This window comes from Acipenser ruthenus, chromosome 5 (assembly GCF_902713425.1).
Source record: "Acipenser ruthenus chromosome 5, fAciRut3.2 maternal haplotype, whole genome shotgun sequence".
NCBI lineage: Eukaryota > Metazoa > Chordata > Actinopteri > Acipenseriformes > Acipenseridae > Acipenser > Acipenser ruthenus.
In genome coordinates, this window is record NC_081193.1 from 23,262,073 (window position 1) to 23,287,790 (window position 25,718).

The 25,718-nt window shown below is 38.7% G+C and overlaps 1 protein-coding gene across 3 annotated transcripts in view; it reads right to left on the reverse strand.

Annotated features, from left to right (window-relative positions):
• Window positions 1-15,924, reverse strand: part of LOC117402967 (tight junction-associated protein 1-like) — an 84,277-nt gene extending 68,353 nt beyond the window's left edge. For 2 of the 3 annotated variants that reach the window (XR_004663485.2, XM_034004708.3), the window contains exon 1: window positions 15,554-15,918. The gene's annotated coding sequence lies outside the window, so the exon portion shown is untranslated. Of the gene's footprint in view, window positions 1-15,553 lie in introns of all 3 variants that reach the window. The other variant, XM_059023844.1, reaches the window with a different exon arrangement.
• Between the last annotated feature and the right edge of the window lie 9,794 nt (window positions 15,925-25,718).

The window sequence follows — 25,718 nt, forward strand, 5'->3', positions numbered from 1 at the left end:
GCCAACGAGCTTGTGAAGGTCTTTTCCCGAGTGGGGATTCCCAAAGAAATACTAACCGACCAAGGCACCAACTTTATGTCCCGACTAATCCGCGGAACATGTAAACTTTTGGGGATTAAGACCATTAGGACCTCGGTGTTTCATCCTCAGACCGATGGTCTTGTGGAGCGCTTTAATAAAACCCTTAAGAACATGTTGCGCAGATTTATTAATAGTGATGTGCGTTACTGGGACCAGCTGATTCCTCCCCTTCTCTTTGCGATCAGAGAGGTACCCCAGGCTTCCACGGGTTTTTCGCCATTCGAGCTGCTGTATGGGCGAAGACCCCGGGGTGTGCTCGATCTGGTCAAAGAGATGTGGGAGGAACAGCAGGACAATTCGACTAATACAGTCCGGTATGTGTTGGACCTGCGCAAACGTCTTGAGTCTGTGGGAAAATGGGCGCATGACAATTTGCAGCAGGCTCAGCACAGACAGGAGACGCAATACAACGGAGGAGCCCGGTTGCGCACATTTCAGCCGGGGGATAAAGTACTTCTATTATTACCCAGTTCTGAGTCGAAACTTCTGGCTAAGTGGCAAGGACCCTTTGAGGTTACACGCCGGATTGGGAAGGTGGACTATGAGATCTGCCAGCCGGCGCGACAGAGAAACACATTTATCATATAAACCTCTTGAAGCCCTGGCTGCAATCGGAGGCATTGGTAGTGGCGCAGGCAGATGACGTCACTGATCTTTCTGTGGTGGCGAAAACAGGGTCCGTACAGATTGCGGAAAATCTGACACCAACACAGAAATGTCAGGCTCGGGCACTTGTGACGGAATTTCCTGATGTGTTTTCTCCCGTCCCGGGGCAGTCTCGAGTAGCCCACCATCACATTGAGACTGAGCCGGGGGCGCTAGTTCGCCAGAGGCCGTACCGCATACCTGAGCGCAAAAGACAAGGTAATAAAAACGGAAATTGACGAAATGCTCAGACTGGGGGTAATAGAGGAGTCCCAAAGTGACTGGAACAGTCCGATTGTTTTAGTGAATAAGCCAGACGGGTCCACACGATTTTGTATTGACTTCAGGCGAGTTAATGAGAAATCGAGGTTTGACGCTTATCCCATGCCCCAGGTAGATGAGTTGCTGAAGCGTCTAGGCACGGTTCATTTTATGACAACACTGGATTTAACGAAAGGGTACTGGCAGATACCCCTGACCCCGGAACCCAGACAAAGGACGGTGTTTTCGACTCCCTTCGGGTTATACCAATTTAGGACCATGCCCTTTGGGTTGCACGGAGCACCAGCCACTTTCCAGCGGATGATGGATCGCATTTTGCGGCCCCATCAGCAGTACGCCGCTGCTTACATAGATGACGTGGTTATCCACAGTGAGGATTGGCCGAGTCATCTGTGTAAGGTAGCGGCGGTATTGCAATCCTTGCGGGAGGCTGGGCTCACTGCTAACCCAAAGAAATGTGCCATTGGGAAGAGTGAATCGGAGTATTTGGGGTATCGAGTAGGGGGCGGCCAGATCAGACCGCTGATTGCTAAGGTGAAAGCCTTGACTGACTGGCCGGTCCCTGCGACCAAAACCCAGGTGCGCTCTTTCTTGGGACTAGCAGGCTATTATAGGAAGTTCATTCCGAACTTCGCCACGCTCGCTACGCCCTTGACAGACCTCACCCGGAAGGCTGCCCCAAATACGGTTCAGTGGACGGAGCCGTGCCAGAGGGCCTTTCTCGCTCTGAAGCGGAGGCTGTGTAGCAAGCCAGTGCTGTGCAGTCCTGATTTCAGCAAGAGGTTCACCCTGCAGACGGATGCGTCAGAGACAGATCTCGGGGCAGTGTTGTCTCAGGAGGTGCGGGGAAGCGAGCACCCGGTCCTGTATATCAGCAGGAAGCTCCTTCCCCGTGAAAAGAACTATAGTTCCAATCGAGAAGGAGTGTCTCGCAGTAAAATGGGCAGTCGAGTCACTCCGGTACTACCTCCTGGGGCGACACTTCACCCTGATTACAGATCATGCCCCCTTAGCATGGCTTCACCGGATGAAAAATAACAATGCCAGAATCACGCGGTGGTACTTGGCCCTGCAGCCCTATGCCTCCAGGGTTGTCCACCGAGCAGGAAAGCTCCATCTAAATGCTGATTTTTTCTCTCGGGAAGGCATGGGGGTGTAGGATTTCGAATGGACCAGTGGAGCCATTCTGAGGGGGAGGATGTGTAACAGGGAGAGACCTGGACTGGCCGTCTGACGCATGCACGATGCTGCAGGAAGGGGGCGGCAGTCCCATGGGGTCTGCCTGCCAGTCATGGCGGTGACACAGAGAGGTGGGGAAGAGGGTGTGTGTGCTTTTCCCCTCTCCAAGTGGCTGGGAGGCGGACTTTAATGGGATTGTTAACCTATAAAGTAACACTCTGTTGTTTCCTCAGATCTGCCCCTTTAGACTGGAACAGCGAGCAAAGCGGTCTCGTTTTGACTACCGAGGGACGGGAGGATAACAAACGCCCAGAAAGAAAAATCAAAGAAAATAATTTTAAAGAAAGGGAAAAGTGGGGGATCGTTGGGCAGCCCCAGTATTGTTGTGCAGTGAGTTGGAGACAGCAGAGTGTAGGACGGAGTCCCGGGTCGTACGGGTAGCGGCGACTGGGGAGATTCACGCTGCAAAGTGCAGCACATTTATTTTGTAGTTTTTCCTTACTGTGTTTTATTTTCCCTGTTTCTTTTTGCCTTTTTCGTTTTTATAAATTTGTGAGCACCTGCGAGTGCCGGACTGTACCCGAGTACCCTGCCGTGGTATTCCCCGTTGGTTCTGGATACCATAGCTGGTAGCCAGACCACGGACCACAAGCGCCCTCTATGGGCTCAAAGAAATCAGTGCACCTCACCAGAATACAAAAGAAAATAATAAAACCGAGCACCTGTGTGGTGTTGTCAACTACCATTTCTGTCTCCCGTGTCAGTGAATACCCGCACCCTCCCACAGGAGGATACGGACAACATGGCCCAGGTCGACCTGTTCCTATCCAGTTTTAAATAATTTTAGCATAACAGAGGCAGAAATGTTAAAGGGACTAGGAGCTCTTAACATAAACAAATCCCCTGGGCTGAATGAGACCCTCCCAATAGTACTCAAAGAAATTAAAGAAGTTATTTACAAACCGCTAACCAAGATCATGCAAGACAGGGGTTGTACCGACAGACTGGAAAATTGCAAATGTAATACCGATCCACAAAAAGGGAGACAAAACTGAACCAGGTACCTAAGACTAATAAGCCTCACTTCTGTTCATATGTAAACTTATGGAAACTATAATAAGATTCAAAATGGAAAAGTACTAATATAGTAACAGTATCCTGGGAGACAGTGAGCATGGTTTTAGGAAAGGAAGATCGTGTTTAACTAACCTGCTTGATTTTTTTTTTGAGGATGCAACATCGACAATGGATAATTGCAAAGCATACGACATGGTTTATTTAGATTTCCAGAAAGCTTTTGACAAAGTCCTGCATAAAAGATTAATTCTCAAACCGAACGCAGTAGGGATTCAAGGAAATGCATGCACATGGATTAGGGAGTGGTTAGAAAACATAAAGTACTGATTTAGAGGAGACGCCTCAAAATGGAGCGAGGTAACCAGTGGAGTACCACAGGGATCAGTATTATGCCCTCTGCTCTTCCTAATCTACATTAATGATTTAGATTCTGGTATAGTTAGCAAACTTGTTAAATTTGCAAATGACACAAAAATAGGAGTGGCGGCAAACACTGTTGCAGCAGCAAAGGTCATTCAAAATGATCTAGACAACATTCAGAACCGGGCAGAAACATGGCAAATAACATTTAACATAGAAAAGTGTAAGGTACTGCACGCAGGCAATAAAAATGTCCATTATAAAAACCATATGGGAGATAGTGAAATTGAAGAAGGTACCTATGAAAAAGATCTAGTTTATGTCGACTCAAATGTTTTCATCTAGACAATGTGGGGAAGCTATAAAAAAGGCCTTAGTAAGACCTCTTCTAGAATATGCGTTAAATGTATGTAAATACAGCAATATTCACACATACACGGTAGTTCAGAATTGTAACCTTACAACTAATGGTTAATTCTCTCTCTCTCTCTCTCTCTCTCTCTCTCTCTCTCTCTCTCTCTCTCAAGTTTTGAAGAGGGTTGTCCCTGGGCATCAGCAGACTAGAGGAAACTCTTCATTGAAACAGACATTACCAGAAGATCTCTGCCCACGCTGCAGTCAGCCTGGCATCTCATTCAGATCTGGTTGCTTTAAAAACATTCCTTCCTTCTTGATGCCTTCTGACACCAGCAAACGATAGTAAACTGTTGATAACTTTTTAAATCACAGCAAACCATCACCCTGAAGCAAATCTACAACTTACTCATCTATGGGTTTAGTAAAATCTGGCAAAACACTGTACTGTATTTTTAATAATAATGTTTAAGGAGCTGTGACAGAAACATAACTGTTAGAACTGTTTTTTTTCTTCATATATAGTCAACATATTGGCAATGCGAGACATCTACAATTTGTCTTATTACCATGTTTCCAGGGATTTAAAGTTACATAGAAAATATAATTGACCAGATATGCCCACAAATGTAACATCACTGAAAAGTTCAGATTGTGATGAAAAAAAACAATATATAGTTTGCCTATCTTTCCTTTAAAGACATGTGAGAAATTTGACTTTGAAATGATTCAGTCCCAAATTCAGGAAGCACTGAGGGTTTCAAAAGCCCTAGCAGTGAAAGGGTTAATGCGCTACTCAAACTATGTATCACTGGCGGGGATGGCGCTCAACTAAGCAGAAGCATAACCGAAATGTGGCTCATGTAGATTTGTGAATGAGGCTAGATTTTTAATACTGCATTTTATAAAATTGCCAACCCTAAAATGTTGTGTTTTACCACCTTGCCAAAATTTGCAAAAAGTGAAAAAACAGCTGTCTGATGTGTGAGATTAATATATATATATATATATATATAAATAATCTATATCGAGAGAGAGAGAGAGAGAGAGAGAGAGAGAGAGAGAGAGAGAGAGAGAGAGAGAGAGAGAGAGAGAGAGAGAGAGAGAGAGAGAGAGAGAGAGAGAGAGAGAGAGAGAGGGCATAAATTGCATGTTCCCTACATCAGAAATGAGACAATTACTTCGTAAAGTAGACAACCTTGAGAGCAAACCACTACAAAACATTTGAACAACAAAAAGTTAATGAAATTACACAAATTAATAGGTCAACCGGGATTACAAAATAGAATAGGTCTAGAAGAAATTAATTTCAAATCATAGCAAATCCGAGAATAAGGAAAACACTGCTGAAACACTTTTGAATAGAATGCTTGAGCAATGCGAGTATAAGAGTTATGACGACTACAATAGTTCAAATAGAGAAGGATGGGAACTGTTTCTTTAGATGTTTAGGTGTAGTTTTATACGGTTCACAAAATGACCATCGAACAATAAGCCATGATATAACACAACTAATGGAAAGCAATATAAAACCATATGAAATGTACATCGACTCAGTGACCCATATTGAAAAAATGAAATTAAGTGACAGGAGTATAGATTCTTGGGCTACAGAGGCAGAAGTTCTGGCAGCTGTAGACCTCCTAAATAGGCCCATACACGTATACATAGACTTAAAGAATAAGGACTGTTTTAAATACAAAGGCACAATAGAAACTATTAAAAATAAGAACGATCCAATTAATTTTTTGTACAACAATAACCATTTCTCAGTTATTGTATTTGAAGACAATGAAACCAGAAGAAAATCTGAATACTGTGGCATAATTAAGAAAGATAATCAAAATAAATCTAAAACAGTAAAAATAAACCAGGTTAAAGTAAATAAAATGCATAATAGAGAATTAAACATGACTAAGACAGAGAATTCAAAACAGAAAGATAGGAGACCCAAAAATAGAAATGGTATCAAATACACAAAAGATAAGACAGAAGACATAGTATTTAATTTATCAAGTAAAACTTTAAACCACATCCCAAAAAGCAGTACTGAGTAAAGGACTTAAGTTTATACCGACTAAAAGATACATCGATAAAGATAAACTGGCCACTAAATTAAAAGGAGTGGGAGAGACGCATGAGATTAGTGGAATATTTTTTCAATGAAAATATCTCAGATTCAGAGGGTAATTATGAGCATGGGATTAAGGTTAATAGTACAAGCACTTGGACTCCTCCGGATGGAAGAGATAAATGGTTAGATATGTATAATGAAGTAGTTAAACAAGAAATAATAGTAGGACTAAAGAAAAGATGTAAACTTAATTTAACCAATATTGAAGAACAAGCTATGACTGAGTTGTTAAATGATGATGATATAATGATAAGACCAGCAGATAAAGGCTCAGGAATAGTGATAACGAACACAGATGACTATATGAAATCTGTAGAATGTGAATTAAATAATACAGACACATATGAAGAAGTTAAAAGCAATAAGATCAATAAATCGGTAAAAGAGGTTGAGGAAATTGCGGAGAGACTATACAATAAAGGAATTATATCAAAAGAATTAAAAAAATACATGCAGCCACATAATGCAAGAACAGGCCTAGCAAGAGGAAATCACCCTATACGAATGATAGTACAATTGATAATCCAACACACATAATAGCTGAAATAGCAGAAAAACAAAGGTCGCACGTTGAGAAATTACTAAGCTATGTTAAGGATACAACACAATTTTTAAAAGACTTGAATCACTAAAACACAACCTTCCAGAGAATACAATTTTATTTTGCATGGATGTGAAATCCATGTACCCAAGTGTCCCTCGTAAAGAAACTTTAGAAGCTTGTCAAAAAGCACTAGATAATAGACTAGATAAATTAATACCAACAGCAGAGGTGCTGAACATGATCAACATAGTTTTAGAAAACAGTTATTTTACATTTGTTAATAAGAATTACAAGCAAAACGATGGTACAGCATTAGGATCTAAATTAGGAATGCATTTTGCCAGTACATACATGGTGAAATGGGAAGAACAATTACTTAGAAAATCGGAGAGAGAACCTTTAGAATACATTCGGTTTGTAGATGATATTTTTGGGGTTTGGACACATGGAGAAGAATCTCTTTTCCAGTTTCATAAAATGGCAAATGAAATACACAGTAATATTAAGGTGGACCTTCGATGGACAAGAAAAGAAATATAATTTTTAGATACCATAGTAAAACTTGAAGAAGGTTCAATTGAGACTGACCTTTTCTGTTAACCTACTGACATGCACCAGTATTTACACATGTCCTCTGCACATCCGATACACACTAAAAGGGCAATCCCAAAGGGTCTAGGAATAAGAATACGAAGAATATGCTCAAAAGAAAGTGACTATGTAAAACAAAGAAATGTATTAAAAACAAATCTTTAAAAAAGAGGATACAAAGAAAGAATTATAGAGACGGAGTTAAGAAAAGTGGATAAACTAAAAAGAGATGATCTACTAAATTATAAAAATAGAGATAAAAAGGTCAAAAGTCTCCCATTAGTAATGACTTACTCTAAACTTTTGCCCAATATTTCTAAGATAGTTTGGAAACACTTGTGGATTCTACATAATTCAGAAAAAATAAAAAAAAGTATTTCTTAAAGCCCCAGTTGTAGCATTCAAAAGATAAGATAATTTAGGTGATATTTTAGTTCACAGTAAACATAAGAATAATTGACAAAATAGGTTCTACGAACATGTGCACCAGTAGATGTAAAGTGTGTAAATACATGGACAAAAGTAAAAATATAATTAAACATAAGAACACCACATATCCACTAAAAACTAATATCTACTGTAAAAATAGCAATGTTGTTTGTGGAATAGCCTGTGAAAAATGTGATGAAATCAAATATGTTGGAGAGACTGGAACTACTTTATATAAAATAATTCAGAACCACCTTTCATTAATTAGAAATAAAAAAAATGAATGAACCAATAGTACAGTACTTCACCAGTCAAGGACATGACATAAATGATGTAAAGTTTGTAGTATTAGAACAGCTAAAATTAGACAATGCGACATATAGAAGAATTAAAGAAAGTAAATAGATAAATAGACTTAACATGATTATGCCAGCGGGACTCAACAGAAAAGAATGAACTAATTAACTTCAATAAATATATAACATTTAAATAAATAAACAAAATTAATTCAAAAGTTGTGCATTATGATGCACTGGGGAGGCCAAATCAAGACTGATCCTCAGAGCCAGCATTGCATGATATAATAAAAATATAAGTTTCTATAAAGTAATGTTAATTAGGATTAATACAGATTCAAAGATAGAAGTAAAAATGATGTCACAATATATAGAACACTATTATATCATGTAAGAATAAATCATGGATTTGAATGTAAACAACAACAAGTAGTTGTCATGCCGTCAAAAACCTACAAATACCTCCAATGTTTTGATTCAAACACAGGCTCCCTTGAGAAAGATATGTACAACATATCGAAACGCTGGGCAGCTGGCTCCGAGCTAAAATTTATATATATATATATATATATATATATACACACACACATATACATACACTACCGGTCAAAAGTTTTAGAACACCCACATTTTTCCAGTTTTTATTGAAATTTAAGCAGTTCAAGTCCAGTGAATAACCTGAAATGGTACAAAGGTAGGCGGTAAACTGCCAGAGGTTAAAAAAAAAAGTTTAGGTTACCAAAAACTGAAAAATAATGTACATTTCAGAGTTATACAAAAAGGCCTTTTTCAGGGAACAAGTAATGGGTTAACAACTTACAGCTGTTCTGCAGCAATGGAAGTAAATTAAGCCTTGAAAGTTGATGCTAACAATTCCTACAGGTGTCCCAACTTTTGTTGATTACTTACAAACCCTCAGTCTGTATAAAAGCAGTGTTGGAACAGACTGTGTTACTACACCCTCTTAAGCATTATTTGGACAGTACTGTACTGCAGGAAGTAGTATATTGCTCTCATAATGGCGAGAAAAAGGCAATTAACAAAGGAAGACAGACAGACCATTATAACCCTTAAAAGTGTAGGTCTTTCCTTTAGAGAAATTGCAAAGAAAGCCAAGGTGTCAGTGAGTACAGTTTCCTACACCATCAAAAGGCACTTGGAAACTGGAGGAAACTCTGACAGGAAGAGGTCTGGCAGACCCAAAGCCACAACAGAATCAGAAGACAAGTTTCTGAGAGTCAACAGCTTGCGTGATAGGCGGCTCACAGGACAACAGCTTCAAGCACAGCTTAACACTGGTCGAAGTAAGCAAGTCTCAGTTTCAACTGTGAAGAGAAGACTTCGAGCTGCAGGTTTGACAGGTCGAGTGGCAGTAAGAAAGCCATTGCTAAGATGGCAAAATAAGAAAAAGAGGCTTGCCTGGGCCATGAAGCACCGCCAGTGGACTACTGAAGACTGGAAGAAGGTCTTATGGACCGATGAATCAAAATTTGAAATCTTCGGTTCATCATGCAGGGTTTTTGTACACCGTCGAGTAGGCGAAAGGATGGTTCCTCGGTGTGTGACACCAACTATCAAACATGGAGGAGGAAGCGTGATGGTCTGGGGCTCTTTTGCTGGATCCAGAGTCGGCGACTTGCACAGAGTGAGTGGCACCCTGAACCAAAACTGCTACCACTGCATTTTGCAGCGCCATGCAATACCCTCTGGTATACGCCTAGTTGGTCAGGGGTTCATCCTACAGCAAGATAATGACCCAAAACAAACCTCCAGGCTATGTCAGAACTGCCTTAGAAGAAAAGAACAAGACGGCAGGCTTCAAATCATGGAATGGCCAGCACAGTCTCCAGACTTAAACCCCATCGAGCTGGTTTGGGATGAACTGGACAGAAGGGTGGGAACTTCTGCAACAGTGTTGGGAAGAACTTTCTGAACAATATTTGATTTCCATTGTAGAAAGAATGCCACGAGTGTGTTCGGCTGTTATATCTGCAAAAGGTGGCTACTTTGATGAGTCAAGAATTTAGATTAAATTTTGTTAAACAAAACGATTCCATGATTTCTTTTTTTATCTCCAATTGTTTATTTGTTCTATGCTTTAATTTCAGAGTACATTGAGACATTAAACTGCTTAATTTCAATAAAAACTGGAAAAATGGAGGTGTTCTAAAACTTTTGACCGGTAGTGTGTATCTCTATATATATTATATATATATATATATATATATATATATATATATATATATATATATATATATATATACACACACACAGACGTGCTCAAATTTGTTGGTACCCCTCCACAAAAAACGAACAATGCACAATTTTCTCTGAAATAACTTGAAACTGACAAAAGTAATTGGCATCCACCATTGTTTATTCCATATTTAATAGAAATCAGACTTTGCTTTTGATTTTTTATTCAACATAATATTGTAAATAATAAAACAAATGAAAATGGCATGGACAAAAATGATGGGACCGCTAACCTAATATTTTGTTGCACAACCTTTAGAGGCAATCACTGCAATCAAACGTTTTCTGCAGCTCTCAATGAGACTTCTGCACCTGTTAACAGGTAGTTTGGCCCACTCTTCCTGAGCAAACTGCTCCAGCTGTTTCAGGTTTGATGGGTGCCTTCTCCAGACTGAAAGTTTCAGCTCTTTCCATAGATGTTCGATAGGATTCAGATCAGGACTCATAGAAGGCCACTTCAGAATAGTCCAATGTTTTGTTCTTAGCCATTCTTGGGTGCTTTTAGCTGTGTGTTTTGGGTCATTATCCTGTTGGAGGACCCATGACCTGCGACTGAGACAGAGCTTTCTGACACTGGGCAGTACGTTTCGCTCCAGAATGCCTTGATAGTCTTGAGATTTCATTGTGCCCTGCACAGATTCAAGGCACCCTGTGCCAGGCGCAGCAAAGCAGCCCCAAAACATAACCGAGCCTCCTCCATGTTTCACTGTAGGTATGGTGTTCTTTTCTTTGAAAGCTTCATTTTTTGTCTGTGAACATAGAGCTGATGTGACTTGCCAAAAAGCTCCAGTTTTGACTCATCTGTCCAAAGGACATTCTCCCAGAAGGATTGTGGCTTGTCAATATGCATTTTAGCAAATTCCAGTCTGGCTTTTTTATGTTTTTCTGTCAAAAGTGGAGACCTCCTGGGTCTTCTTCCATGGAGCCCACTTTCGCTCAAAAAGCGACGGATGGTGCGATCAGAAACTGACGTACCTTCACCTTGGAGTTCAGCTTGTATCTCTTTGGCAGTTATCCTTGGTTCTTTTTCTACCATTCGCACTATCCTTCTGTTCAATCTGGGGTCGATTTTCCTCTTGCGGCCACGCCCAGGGAGGTTGGCTACAGTTCCATGGACCTTAAACTTCTTAATAATGTTTGCAAGTGTTGTCACAGGAACATCAAGCTGCTTGGAGATGGTCTTGTAGCCTTTACCTTTACCATGCTTGTCTATTATTTTCTTTCTGATCTCCTCAGACAACTCTCTCCTTTGCTTTCTCTGGTCCATGTTCAGTGTGGTGCACACAATGATACCAAACAGCACAGTGACTACTTTTCTCCATTTAAATAGGCTGAATGACTGATTACAAGATTGGAGACATGTGTGATACTAATTAAAGAAACTAATTAGTTTGAAATATCACTATAATCCAATTATTTATTATCTTTTCTAAGGGGTACCAACAAATGTGTCCAGGCCATTTTAGAATATCTTTGTAGAATAAGCAATAATTCATCTCTTTTCACAGCTTCTTTGCTTTATTCTATGACATACCAAAGGCATGCAAGTATACATGATAAAATAGCTTTTAATTTCATCACTTTTCAGGAGGAATGAAGCATTATTTCAATGAGCTGTAAGGGTACCAACAAATTTGAGCACGTCTGTGTATATATAAACACACACACACACATATATTATATATATATAATATACATATACATATATATATATGTATATTATATATATATATATATATATATATATAATATACATATACATATACATATACATATATATATATATATATATATATATATATATATATATATATATATATATACACACACACACACATATATAATCATCTATCTACACACACGCAGGACCTAGACAGCTGCTATTGCCACCCTATATAAAAAGGTTTTGGCAGCAAGAAGTAAACAGTCTAGATTAGGATGCACACGCAACACAAGCTTTCAAATAGTGATCTCTACCGGCTGAAGTCAGTGTTTCAGATTTGGCAAACGATTGGGGGATAAAGATGCAGGTATGTCACTCAAAAAAGCCTCACACTTCAACACTGGCCAAATTTACAAGGGAAATGTTATGTATAGTGATAAATAATTTGCTTTTTATGTTGTGATCATATCTGTATGTGGAATCTAATAAATAAAAAACAAAACAGTGTTTTCCCCACATTTATTTAAAGTGTTTATTTGGCAACAAGTAGTGCTGCAATGATTATTCAAATTAATCGATTAATCGCTAATTTTGCCGTCAACTTTCTTCTATTTTTTCACTAGGATCAAATTTGTTTTCTTCCTACAGATGGAAACACTGGCACGGTGACTTGCTCTTTATGCAAACAGTCAATGATTTATCATAACAGCACAACCGTTCTGCTTGAACACCTAAAAAGAAAGCACCCCTTCGCATTAATAAATGAAACAGAAGCCGAAACATAAGATACTTTATTATGAAAATAAAACATTTTAATTTATGATTTATGTTCATCTGGTCATTTATTTTTATTATTGGAAAAAAAAAATCAGACTTTGAATCTGCATCACTAAATATAAGAAAGTAAAATGACTAGATGAAAGGAAGGCCAATTATGTAATTAATACATTAAGTTGTGTCAGTTCAGCTAACGTTGTGTCAGTTAAAGGCCTAGTATTTATTTTAAAGTGATTTATATTTTTGCAACAAAGCCCCTTTGTTGAATACGTGACTGACTTAAAGATACCAAATATATTTCATGTCTTTAGCTTCCTCAACAAATAATTATTAAAAGGACTATTAAGATTTGAAAACAAACAGGTTATTTGTTTAAAGTACATCATGCTGCGAAATGTAATAGAAACGTTAGACCATTTTTGTTTTGTTTTACAAGAATTACTTTTTTTCATACCATTCCATCGTTAGCAAAACATTTATAAAAAAGCAATAGTTAACCTATAGTTGCTTTTTGTCTTATGAAGTGGTCAACTTAAATAAATAGTTTCTGCTTGTAAAATTATAAAGTTTATTTGTGCTATGTTTTAATTGTCTCAATGCATTAGATAGCTGCCCTCATTTGACCTTGGCAGTTTTTATCAGAAGGATACTACGTGCAGTATTCCTTATTTAATAGTTTATTTTAGATACTTTTGAAATTCTTTTGCTACTTAGTTTATTGCTAAAAAAAACAACAACAAAGGCAGGGATTAAAAAAAAAATTACGTACTGTTTTTCCACGAAATACACACAGTGCTCCACCTTTATAACGCTGTAGTCAGGAGCCATAGTTAAGAGACCGTGCTGTTTGTGTTCTGCCTTATAACGAGAATACTAGTGTTAGCATAATGGCATTATGGGGCAAATGGGAGCCATGACCATACCACCTTATAACCTGTTCTGCAGTATAAAGGGCAGCCTTATAAAGGGGGAGCACTGTATATATATTAATAATTTAAACTACTGTATGACACTTCTTTGTAGTTAATTCAGTTGGGTTTTGTGATAAACATTTTATATTTGACTTATTACGTACACAATTATATATATATATATATATATATATATATATATATATATATATATATATATATATATATATATATATTTTTTTTTTTTAATTGATGCAATAATCTGTGTTACTCATTTAATATTTGAGTAAAGGGCCTTTCAAGTAATATTTCGTAAAAGTCTTTCTTGCGAGTTTCTTTCCTTCCGAGTCAAACAGTGTAACTCAGTTTAAAGGTTTTATATTCTTTTGTTAAAATAAATCATGATTTGTATCACACATTCATTTGGCTGCATAGTAAAATACAGAAAGCAGACTGCCTTACTCTAGTGGCCTTTTGGTATGAAACCCTAGAGCAGTTCACTCACTTTGCAAATCAAATCTTGCTTCAGACCCTTTGATCCTGGATTTGACAAATTTCATTGCCTGGTGTGAATTTTTTTTTTTTTTTTTTTTTTCACTACTTCACCAAAGGAGTGCCCAATGGATTTTAACCCTGTTCAAAATATTTCGGGTTAAAGTCTAATCAGTATATGAAGCAAGATCACGGAACTGCAAGAAGATACTGTGTCCTATTTACTGCAGTGTGTCATTACCATGTCACATTGTTAAAGTCCAATGTTTCCTTTAAGATGTGGCAATGCCTAGTCTGCACACCCTCAAGTAAATACTTAACCATCAGTCTTGAATGCACTAGCTTGGATGATTCAACTCATTAACCCTGTAAAGGACGCCCCTGCACTCTGATCTCATCATTTGTCAACATTGCTCATCAACAAGGTTAACCTTGGGGCTACTCGCTCTCTTTTGAAACAGACTTGGAATACATCTTTGGTCAATAACTTATAAAATAAACCATTACCTGCTAGCTAAGGTCACAACGATTGATGCAGAGCTTTGTTTTATAAATGAGTTATTTGGGGGAGGAGCTTATTTGCATACATCTCAGTGCTTGTACTTCAGGTGGTGATCAGACTTTGGGTAAAAAAAAACACCAAAAAAAAATTGTGTAGACGCGGCGGTAGCAGTATCACATTTGTTAAATGTTTAGATTTGCGCCATAAAACCAAAACCAATAAACTCATCAGATTATATATATATATATATATATATATATATATATATATATATATATATATATATATATATATACACACACACACACATACACACACACTTGATAAATCAACACACACTTGATAAATCAACAGTTACAGAATTATTATTTTTAATAATAATATACAACAGGCAGCACCAGTGAGGACAATTTGGAGAATATTAATTTGGTTACAGCCTTTTGTATTAAAATGAGGGAGCCTGTTGAAAAGGATTTTATTTCGTAAACCAATTGATCTTTGTTTTTAAGTAAATACTCATCATCGTACAAAATATGTTGTTCTTGAATTAGCTCCTAGTCCGCGTCTGATCCTGTAAAACAAGCGGTACCGTTCATCAGGACTCTCCATGCTGGCGGTGTTTTCACGAACTTGTAAATCACAGCAATTTCTCACAGTTATACAATATCAACAACAGTTCCAGATATCCTAGTCTTGTAATGTTTGTGTGTGTATATATATATATATATATATATATATATATATATATATATATATATATATATATAATGTAAATTACCGATTCGGGTTCGGTTCTGTGCCCCACGTCAGTGACCATGTCAGACAGAGCATAAACATAATAATAATATAAAGTTATTACCATTGCGTAGCCTTTTACTAACTAAATAATAATAATAATAATAATAATAATAATAATGATAATGATAATGATAATGATAAAAAAAATATATAATAAAAATAAAACATTACTATACGCTTACCTTCTCGTTTCCACAAGGTGCCTGCTTAGTAATAATATTCCAGTATATATTAACTCTGTCCGGGAATATAAAGTTTATCCAATTGTCTCATTTCTTTCTTTCCCCGGACACTGTTGCCTCCTCCGCTGGTCTGCCTGTCCTGTCTCCAGCTACCGCGAAGATAGAAGCTAACGCTACTCGACCAGTCTGCCACGTCCTCTAGCTGTCCAAAGCACCCACACAGCTTGCTATCCCAGTTTCGGCTGTTTTCTCTGGGATAAAGTTTATCTCCTTCCCTCCTCCTCCTCCGCCATCTTCTTCCCGCGGGGCACGACGGGTAATCCTCAGGAATCCCCACACACGGACCGTCCTGGCATTTATTTTTATTTTTTGGTGGGTTGGAGGTTGAGGAGATACCAGCAGGTAGGGAAATGGGAATAGTTGTTGACGTGGATTTGAAAGTGTGTGGAATATTAGGGCTAGGTTTCTACTTGAGCATTTTTCTCAATGGAGAAGTAGCCTCCACTAGTTAACACAACTTTAGATGAAGGACAGACACACTTTAAAGAGCCCACCACAGTGACAAAACCACTCAAAAGTGATACCATATTTTCTTATATTTGAGTTTTAAAATACATTTGTTATTCAGGGCAGCAGTGTGGAGTAGTGGTTAGGGCTCTGGACTTTTGACCGGAGGGTTGTGGGTTCAATCCCAGAGGGGGACACTGCTGTTGTACCCTTGAGCAAGGTACTTTACCTAGATTGCTCCAGTAAAAACCCAACTGTATAAATGGGTAATTGTATGTAAAAATAATGTGATATCTTGTAATAATTGTAAGTTGCCCTGGATAGGGGTGTCTGCTAAGAAATGTAATAATAATAATAAATTCACCCCATTACAATGTTTAACAAACACTCTTACTCATATATCAATAGCAACTGTTGCTTGTATTAAACGATGTAGCTGTTTAGCACAGTACTGAAAGCATGCATATTGTATTTACATTACTTAAGCATGGCTGTTTGGAATTGTTTGGGTTATTATTGGATGTCAAAACTGTAGTTTTGCTTCAGGAGAGCAGTCAAAAGTAATTGGCAAGGTTATTATTATCCCTAAGATTTACCACAGTAAAGCATAGCAAAGTGTAATAAACTGTGGTAAACAGTGGTAAATGCACAGTATAGCCATGGAAAAAGAATGGGAAAACTACATAATTGCTGTTCAAATGTACTGTGGTGAGCTTTTATAAGGCATAGTATACAGTGACATTTACAGTAACGGGTTCCCAATGTCCTTGGCTCTCATTCTCCCATGAGGATCCCAATCCAATTAATCCATAGTAATCTCAGATTTTGTTCCCCTAACATTCGCCCCCCTTTTACTGCATAACGGCACAGACTGGTACATACATATTGCACCCATTACACATATGTAATACTGTTTCTGGGGGTGTTATGAACTGACCGATGCAATAACTTATTGTTATAATAAAAACTAGCCCCCCTAGTCTCTGTAAGTGGCCTTGGATAAAGGGTCTGCTAAATAAACAAATAAAATAAAAGGGAGGAATGAGAATCCCAGACCATCTTGGCTAAATGAAGGTGTGAATTGAGACCTCTCTTGGTAACAGAGAGTACTGCAGGCATAGAAATAGCTTCCATTCCCCTGGCCCATTATGTTATTCTGTTATTGTTAGTTGTACAGCTATGGCCATTTTAGGATTGAGACATAACAATAATAATAATAAAATCTATATGAACATGTGGCAAAGTGCCCCGCCCCTGTGTGCATTTGTGTGTTTTGTGTATGTATGCGTGCGTATGTTAATGTTGGTGTATAGATTGGTACACGGGATATAAACGGGTCTGTGTTTCACGTATATTTAAAAAGTGTAGATTTGTATGTAGGCACGAGGAGGGCACAAATCACTTCACGTGCTGGTTAAATGTAATATGTGAGCACGGGGTGCACAGAATTAATTCACGTGCTGGGATTCAAGTGAATAATTAATTAGTAATTGAATCCCAGCACAACAGTATAAATAGGCACATTTTTAGTCAGTCAGGGTTAGGTGTTCGGTGAGTGGAGAACGGGATTGGAGACGGAGGTGAAGTAAAATAATAATAATAATAGTCAAAGTAGTAGTTAACGTGTTTTCACTCACCGTGTTTGTTCGTCTGTCTGTCCTGCACCGTCTGTTTAGTGTTTAGTCGTTTTGTATGTCTGTTTATTTTGGCGTCAAGTGCCGTGTCCTGTGTTTTTGTTGTTTCAAACCTTTTATTTTCTCTGTCTGTTTATTAAATGCTGAGCGCGATCACGCGCTCAGCCTAACCAAAATCCAAGTCTCTGTGTTTGTATTCCTTCCTGCTTCTGGTCTGACGCCACCCACTCTGCCGTCTTTGTGACAGAACATCATTTAAATAATTTATTTAACATCACTTAATCAAAGAAACTACAACATAATATCGCAAAAGTCTACAGGGACCCATAATAGTAGTATAGTATTTCATGTTCGAAATGTCAAATTTTCAATTTTTGTCAGTTTTTTGTTAACTATATAGAAAACTACAAAGCTGTATGTAATTCAATATGCTAATGTAACATTATTCAGCAGGTTTCATTCAACTTTATGAAGCAAAATTATTTAATTCTGTAGCGAGGTGCAAAACTTTTGGCCATAGCTGTACGTGCTGATGATAAGATGTGGACCTGAAGCATTGATATTGCTGTCTCACACTCTGATAATGGATTCAGAGCTTACTGTTGCTTAAAGCCCTAATGGTTTGGGATTAATGTTAAAATTCCTTATATAAATTCAGGGGGAGACAGGATGTGAGTGGTGCGGTAAGGATACAATGTCCACAACAAAGGGTGTATTTACAAGTCCTGGTTTAATCCAAATAACTGTCCCCTCTACCAACAGTGGTATCAGGGATCAAACGATGGGCTTGCAGTCCCAAACAATAATAAAACAATAAACAATAAATCTAGTTCCAGGGTGCCCGTGGTGCTGTAATAGGTTGTGATGGGGTGGTAGTGCCCGTGCTCCATGGTGCTGTAGTAGGTTGAGGTGGTGTGGCTGTGTAGATGATCCGGGTGGTAGTGCTGGCTCCGTAGCTTCAGCTCCCGTGGTACCCGTCGGCCAGAATACAAAACAACAACAAGCACAGAAGCGCTCCAGTCTACTCACGTGTCAACGTAAGGGGCTGTACTCACATAGCTGCGTCCCCTTTGTACTGTCAAACTCCGCCCTGTGATCAGCACAGCGTCACGCTCTATCTAATCTTGCGCACAACACAGCTGATCACAATAGATTTGTTCAGCAGTCTTACAGCTACAGCTTCCGGTTCCGTCCTACCATCGAGTCGGCCCATCCCTGTGAAGGCATACCACCAACCTTATTTAACGCCCTTCCTGGTCAGGAGGTAGATTTGCAGCTCAGATTCATTCTCTCCAATTCACAATTCTCTAGTAGAATCAGGGGAGGCAAACAGGAAGACAAATCGATTGTATAACCTCCTGCAGTGCGTTGTTCGTGTACTGGCTTACAGGTTTTCACCACACATATGGGAGGCTGTGTGGTCCAGTGGTTAAAGAAAAGGGCTTGTAACCAGGAGGTCACCAGGAGGTCCCCGGTTCAAATCCCACCTCAGCCACTGACTCATTGTGTGACCCTGAGCAAGTAACTTAATGTCCTTGTGCTCCGTCTTTCGGGTGAGACGTAGTTGTAAGTGACTCTGCAGCTGATACATAGTTCACTCACCCTAGTTTCTGTAAGTCGCCTTGGATAAAGGCATCTGCTAAATAAACTAATAATAATACCCAGACAACAGTTAATCAAGAATAATCACACAGACTCAGGTATTCAAAGTTTAAAGAATCAAAGTATATATTTACTCCTTCACTTTATTTATTATTATTATTATTATTATTATTATTATTATTATTATTATTATTATTATTATTATTATTTATTTCTCAGCAGACACCCTTATCCAATGCTTAAATGGATCGAGTGATCTTTAATGCTTAAATGGATCAAGTGATCTGGTGTCTTTGCAAACTAACAGCATCAATAATATGTAAAGCAATGTGGTTACCAAACGTATCTTCAGGTAGTCTAAGGCACGCATTTACACTAATTGCATACAATATAACAACCTCTCTAAAGCTAATAATAATCCTATCCTATAGCGTCATACTTTAGTATAGGTGAGTGTGGCAGGGCAGAAGCCCTACACATGGGGAAATATGTAGTTTTATTGTATATTTTTGCATTATTTGTTGTAAATTGATTTAATTAATTGTTTAACTGATGTTGCGCTCCGCCGTGGACGATTAACTGTCTGCGTGGAGCAGCAGCTGAAAGCAATGAGCTGTTCCAGCAGGCAGGTGGGCGTGTCTCAGCAGAGCGTCAGTATAAAAACATAGCGATCACTGTGATCGGGGCTGCTGCAAGGCCTGCCGTTTTCACGGCACCTTTGATTTATAGTTTGTTGTATTGTGTTTTATTTTGAGTGTTTGTACAGTCATGTATCGTCCTCTGTGCGCTACCATCGCTGGTAGTGTCACATGACATTATTGTTTACTTTTTGTTTATGTTTATTGATTAAATCCCGTGCGCCTGTGTCGGCATATCAACGTCAATCTCTATCTCAGTCTCGTCTGTGTTCTCCTCGGCCACCTGAGGCAAGTATACCAGGACTCTATCACAGTGAGATATAAATTCAAGATTATGCTTACCCTCCGCAGAGAGGTATGTCTTAAAATATAAAACAGAACAAAGAAAGGACAGTCGTCCAAACTCCAGCAGTCAGCTTCGCAGTGAGGTCTTCAAAAAATGGACCAGTGGACTCTGTGTTACCAAACTCAACTGATAACTAAACTGCAGTTTTGCTCCTATATTTATAGGACTTTGTCTCTCCTTTGTGCGTCAGAAGGCTTAATTAAACCTAAACATCTGGTTTGTTTAGACAGCCTTTATCTCTAAAATGAATAATATACTTTTTGGTACCAGGCTACTTCTTAAAATTAATAATATGCAGTACCAGGCTTTACCCTGTTTTTCTAAGACAAGGATATATGAGATCATCTCTAAAACTAATAACATATTCTCCAGTACCATGGAGAGCTCTCATTTGTTAAGATAAAAGATATAAAAGCGAGGGGCTCTGGATTTAGAACACCTGTTATGTCAGTGAGTTCTGCTTTGTTTGTTAAAATATAACTTCTGGTACCATAAGAATCCTGGTACTCCCACAAGATAAGAATATAAGCGAGGGGCCCTGCTTAGTTTAAGTTGCTTCTTCTGATAAGAGACTTAGCTACAAGCACATTCCAAGAGAGGCCAGTAGCAAAGTGGTTTGCAGTGCGCAGTTGTAGAGGTGATGCAGTGCACAGCAATGATAGACACAACACAGTTCACGGTACAACATGTCTTTATTTAGCTGGGTTACTTGGTTGCAACAATAAATAATAATAACTGGGAATACTGACAATACGCAACAATGTTTATTGCACAGTTAAAAACCACGGTGTTCAGTCCCAAAATAATTCACACGAATATAACACACACAACACAAGTCCAGGGTGAATGCTCTTAGTGCAAGTGGTGAAATGTAGTCTAGGTTTGGTGCTGGCTTCAAGCTCCTGGATAGTTTAGCCATCAAACAATGACAAACGATACAATTACTAGACTGACAAAACAATACAAAACACTCACGGTACGTTTACACTCCTTCAGCGGTCTTTTCCGTAACCATAACAAAGGACCAGGTAGCTTCACCACATCCCCTGATATACCTTCAGCCATGCCCCCTTTAGTAGCGAGTGCAATCGCTTTTCCTCTAATCCGCGATTGCCACAACGCCGACCGCATTAAGACGAAGACTTCTGGTATTGTGACTCCGACCCCTTTCTGGATGGACTGATCCAGTCCGGGGCACACTGTTCCTGTTATACAGCGCCCTCACAGGTCGCGAGCGATATTTATGACTTGGATTCACTCGCTCTCTGTCACAAGGCCTCATCAAGGTTATTAGATGATGTCAGTGTTGACAGTTTTTCATTTAGGCCAACACAGATTTTTGCAATAATATTTTTGCTTATAGCTGCCTCAGCATGATCTAAATGAATACAGAGTTTATAGCTGTCCCAGCAAACTATAAATGCCCTTAATCAGTTGATTTTCTTCCAATGGTCTCTGGAAAAGAGTATCCAGTTTGCTTCCAGGATCTCAGAGTGCTCCCAGCAGGATTGGAAATCTTTGTCCGATTCTGTTCTTAAAGGGTCCTTAAAAGCCACCACAGGGCCCGGGATCCACCGTTGAGCATCGCAAGTGTGTGTGACAGTTTCAAGTACTTGATATCTGCATGAGACCTGAATTCTGGTAGCACACTTTGGTGAGCTGACTCACATACCATACATTCAATTATCTTTACATTGTCTGATTTAACATTCAAATGAGAAAAGGATAATCCTTATGGATCATTACATTCAAACAATATTCTGCAATGCTTTACCATATGACTACATGCAGGACATGTTTTTGGTTTTGCTTGTGGCAGCCCCGTTCTACAACTTTGACATCCACATATTAGACCTAGACATATGCCTGTCTATCCCCCTTTTCAGAGAGTTTCCCACAGGGAGTAATGGTTCTGGACTGATAACTATTTTGTTCATATATTTCAATTTGATCACAGGCTATTTTGTTAGGCATTCCTTCCATCCAATATATCTGAGTTGGCCAGAATTCACTGTGTTTCATATCAGAGGGTTCCTCAGCCTCATTATCATTTCCATCATCAGTGGGGAATCCCCTGAGAGATGAAGTTGGTTCTATCGAAGGGCCATATACTTCGGAAGTATAAGCCTTCCATTCAAAAGGAACTAATACATTGTACATGTAGTGTGTAGGTATATCTGGTGCAGCAAAGTGTAGGAAATTAGATATATACCTTATTTGACTTCATAATCACGTAGGACCCAGATTCCCGTGACAATAATCGACATTCACACAATGTGTCAGAAATATAAAACAAGACTTTATTTAAGAATAAAAAGGGGGACACAACTAAATCTAATATTACAGAAAGGAAAGGCTGTTGGTTAGAGATATTCGTGAACAGTATATAGCTCATTGATTCCTTAGTCAAACGATTACAACGACCACAACATTATTAGTATACATGGCTAAGATACTAATATTGATTATGGTTAGTCACACAAAGTGGTCTACTTTGCATTGGTGTGTTCAATACTCGTTTCTCGTTTTAATCAATCATATTTCATATCAAAATGCACGAGAATTAATTCAACTTCCCATTCAGAACGGAATCCAACATTCTAGTAACTAATTTATCAAATTAGTTTTAACATGTTAATTTAGTTTAGACGTGATCTACCAAACTGACAATATATTATCAATTGATTCTATATTCAAATTGGGGCAATGATCAAATTCTCTGCATTATTAGGGAACTCCTTTGAATGACAAATCTCAACAAACAAAATACATTTCTTGCACACTCCAAAACAGGAAGTTATATTCTATTCCTAGTACAATTTATCCACTAACTTAATTGCATTAGCTACAGTTAATTTCTCGAGTCATGTAGTTTGTAAAAGTGTTCTTGTTGCAATTCTTTTGTACGGGCTACGGGACCTTCCAGAGGCACAGCTGCTGGCCCTTTGCTTCAGTTCGTTTTGTGGTTGGTTTCAAGCAGCGAAATAAAAAACAAAGACCCACTTTCTGATCAATGCAGTGTCCTGGTCCCTGGTTCAGTCTCTCGCAGAGCAGAGAGCAGGGCCCTCTTCAGTGCTGATTTCAGCCTCCTCTTAGCCTTCTCAGAACATGATTTTAGCCATTTTTCGGACCTGATTCTAACCCCAACTTCAGACCATGACTTCTTGCTTGTCCCAGTCTTGAATTAGACCCTGACCCTTTTTGATTGGATCGTTGAATATATGGGTGGTGTTTAAAGTCACGCAACTTGCCTAAACACTGGTTGGTTTGTCTCTCGGCACTCCTTGGCCTTGCCCACAGCTCATGATTGACAGCTCGACAGCTTGTCTTGTCAAGGGTGATTGACCACTGTCCCCCCCCCCCTCCGCTTTCTTGAGGGGGGAAGAGACCTGCTTCTCGTCAATGTCCAGAATTGATATTTGCAGAGATTTCAGTTTGTGATTACGCAAAGGAATTTTTACTACCCAGCTTCACAAAGCTGCTTCTGTCTCACTTTGACCATGAGATGGGAGAAGAGAAAAACATTAACTTACAACTTTCTCAAACAAATTTAAACTGTGCATATTAATTCCAGCAATAAGCTCATTTGACAGCACTGTCCACTACATACAGGAGAGAAGGGGTTTGAGGGGCCCTTTTGACAAAGCGTACAAATTCAACTATTGAAAACAACAGATGGTGGCTGAAAATGTGTTCTTTTCTTCTCAAAATAGAATTTTAAGTTTGGCAATTGTTAGTGATTTAATTCATGTGCACTCCTTGTGCAGTGGTAGTCAAGAGTCAATCAGAATGCTCTGGAATGCTGGAGACTGTGATAACCCTGTAAACAATATGATTGGTTGACAGTGATGTAATGTGTGGGCTTCGACATTGGAGCCAGTCTGATACTATATGTTACAGTTGGGTTTCTGTATTTTTTTTTTGTCTCAGACTGCCAACAAAATACATGTGTCAGGCCACTGCAACTGCAATTTGTTTAAATCCTGAATTTATATTCTCTTCCTACTTACTGAAAAACAGATTTTGTAATGGATTGTTGCAGTCAGTGACCCCCCAGTTCACCTTTTGAAATCACGTTCTTCTTCACAACACAGCTGACCACTGCATATGCAGGGAAGGAAATAAGACTCATATTGCATAGCAGTTTCATTCATTCCAGGTTTTATTACTAACTTGATTAGTCACAGTGAATAAGCTCAGGTGTCTAATATAAAAGTTTCCCATAGTAAGATAAAGCATAGGTAAGCATTGTAAAAAAGGCATGGTAAAGCATATAATGAACATGATAAACCAAGGTAAATTATGGGAAATGGGAATGGGATATGGGAAAAGCATGGCACAACTGCAAAAATACTGTGGTAAACTTTTATAAGGGGTGTCTTATTAAAGTAAAGCCAGGAATGGACCAAACTGCTATGCAATGCAAGTTTTACTTCCATCCCTGGTATGCTTCCTCTAACCAAGTCACTTTTCATCTCTCCTTGAGCACTTTCATGAATATTTCAGAGATCTACACTCACAATCGCTTAGCATTAGTTGCAGTGTTTTTTAAAGGACAGGTATACAGTAACATAACAGGGGGAACTGCAGTCATAGAAAACAGAAAAACAGGGATAAATTAACATTGGGGCGTATTCAGTGGATCTAAACAGGGTCAGATCTCAGTACTGAGATAATACAAACTTGTGTACCAAGGTTATAAAACTCAAACATCTAACAGTATGTGTTAAAATATGTAAAAGGCCAGGAAGCTTCTGATTAAATTGACGATGTTTTTTTTTTTTTTAGCTCATTTAATTTGTGTTTAATGTCATAGTGGCTGCTTTCCCCATTGTAGGGTTTATAATCAAGCAGAGATATTTGGTGGCAACTGGCCTTGATTGTAATAGCCACAAAAACACTGGACCCTATTAATCACTGCACTGTAATGGTGAGAAAATAGAGACAATATATTCAGACAGTATTTTCAGCAAAACTTAACAAGGGAAAATGGAAAATCCAACCTATTACTGGTTGTTGGTGATGTATGTACATTTTATAATAATCCTATATATGTTTTTATATACGTCTAATACTGTTGTGTCCCAATACATGATGAAGATTGGTGTATAGCACATGCAGTTTTTAAAATTACATTTAACTTTCAAAAGCCTTTGTAAATTAATGTGACCCCGCAGCAAAGGGTGTGCAGGTCCTTTTAGATGTAGATTTTAAAGTGTGCTCTCATTGTTATGCAGTCATTGCTTCCTTGCCCTAACTTTCTGATGTCTTTTTCAATGACAATGCAAACCTGGTGAGTTGGAGCTGGCTGGATGTCCGCCCCCCGCTGTCCGAGCGATCCGGGTTGAATATGAATGCATTTCAAAAGCAGCAGAACTGGGGCAGCTTCACGCTCTGCCTTCCTCTGAAACCTGCAGGCAGCCAGACCGGGGCCTGAC